We start from the raw sequence: 2,230 nt of genomic DNA on the forward strand, positions 1-2,230 counted from the left end.
AAGAATCATCATACTGAAATAGGAGAATCAATAACACTATCTGAATTCTAAGTTCTTATAGATGCCAATCACTCTGAGCTTCAATGGATAAAGTGAGATGCCAAAATTGTTCGGGAGCAAAAAAGCTACTAGTCCCGCTCATCTAATTAGAATCTGAGCTTCACTCAAAAACTCTGAGATATTATTGCTTCTCAACCTATTAATCTTCTATTTTATTTGTCTAGTTTCTTGAGGACAAGCAACAGTTTAAGTTTGGTGTTGTGATGAGCGGATATTTTATACGCTTTTTGGGGTTAATTTCATATAGTTTTTAGTATATTCTAGTTAGTTTTTAGTTTATTTCCATTAGTTTTTAGGAAAAATTCATATTTCTGGACTTTACTATGAGTTGTGTATTTTTCTGTAATTTCAAGTATTTTTCTAGCTGAAATTGAGGGAGCTGAGCAAAAATCTGATTCAGGCTGAAAAAGGACTGCTGATGCTGTTGGATTCTGACCTCCCTACATTCAAAGTGGATTTTCTGGAGCTACAGAACTCAAAATGGCGCGCTTCCAATTGCGTTGGAAAGTAGACATCCAGGGCTTTCCAGCAATATATAATAGTCCATACTTTGCTCAAGGATAGATGACGTAAACTGGCGTTCAACGCCAGTTCTCTGCCCAAGTCTGGCGTCCAGCGCCAGAAAAGGATCAAAAGTTGGAGTTCAACGCCAGAAATGGATCCAAACCTGGCGTTGAACGCCCAAAACAGCCTTATGCACGTGAATTGTTCAAGTCTCAGCCCCAGCACACACCAAGTGGGCCCCAGAAGTGGATTTCTGCACCACCCATCATAGTTTACTCATTTTTTGTAAACCTAGGCTACTAGTTTAGTATTTAAACAACTTTTAGAGACTTATTTTGGATCTCATGACATTTCCTAAGAATTGCAAGATAACCATAGATTGCTTCAAACCAACAATCTCCGTGGGATTCGACCCTTACTCACGTAAGGTATTACTTGGACGACCCAGTGCACTTGCTGGTTAGTGGTATGAGTTGTGAAAAGTGTGATTCACAATTCGTGCACCACATGCCCAAGTCCGGCAACCCGAGAAGCAGAGGTTCGCCTAAAGGAAACAATAAATAAACTTCAAACAACCATTCGACAATTGGAGCAAACAATAATTCAATGGGTTTCTAGGCGCTCAAATACACAAGGATCAGCCACAACCCCATGTGAACAGTCTAACGAAGAGTGTAGCATGAAGGAGATACCAGAAACTCCAGTGGACAAGACAGAGAATGAATTCGTACTAGAACAAGTAGAAGAAGCTGTCATTGTTCAAGAAGAAGAGTTGGTTGAAGATCTAGGAGATGCTAAACCTCCATGGGAATCCAGAACTGAGGAGAACTCCGTCAAAGATGCTACAGTTGATGCTAAGGAGGATATTGTACAATCTCCAAGGCAAGTTGTTTATGAAGAATCAGACGGAATAACCCAGGATGCAAATTCCCTTGATGATGATAGTCACAAGTCTAGCTCTCTTAGTAATGACCTTGCATCCGCAAGTGAATTCTCTGAGATCGAAGAATCTTCCCCAGATGAATACGAAGATGATGCAGAGGTAGATTTCTCTCAACCTCCAATCTACGACTCGAGTGATGAGGAAGACATAAAAGACTTTGACCAGGGTGATACCACATCGGAAGACTCTTGCAAGGAAGTGGAGAAATTCATAGAAGAACTAAAGGGAGAAGAACTTACAGAACCACCAGAAACACCTACCCCAAGGCCAATGCCACCCAATACAAGCTTCAAGTGGGTACAATCCTTAACCTATAACTTTACTTATTCACTTGAATATGGTTTGCTTGAAACAGATGGCCAGCTTAGAGCTCTTTGCGGCTTTAAGAGTAAGAGGGAAATGGCTCGTACTCAGAGTTGGTGCACAAGGTTCAATAAGGTTCCACGCTTCACCTCGAAGTACACGGATTGGTATCATGCTCAATTGCATGGATCACAGAGAACGTTTGGTCACCATGGTGAGATTCTACTCTTTAAACCGCCCGGATGGAAACATATAGATCAAGACGGAGGCGGATTTAATAGCAAAGCTTGGGATCCTGGAATCTATTCTGACATTCGTCACCCCGGGAGCCTGAAAATTTGTCTGAAGCTGCTCAGAAGCTTTACATGCCTAGTATGGAACCCCGGAGGCTATTGGCATTCCAAGCACTGGTGGAGATTT

This window comes from Arachis ipaensis, chromosome B05 (assembly GCF_000816755.2).
Source record: "Arachis ipaensis cultivar K30076 chromosome B05, Araip1.1, whole genome shotgun sequence".
NCBI lineage: Eukaryota > Viridiplantae > Streptophyta > Magnoliopsida > Fabales > Fabaceae > Arachis > Arachis ipaensis.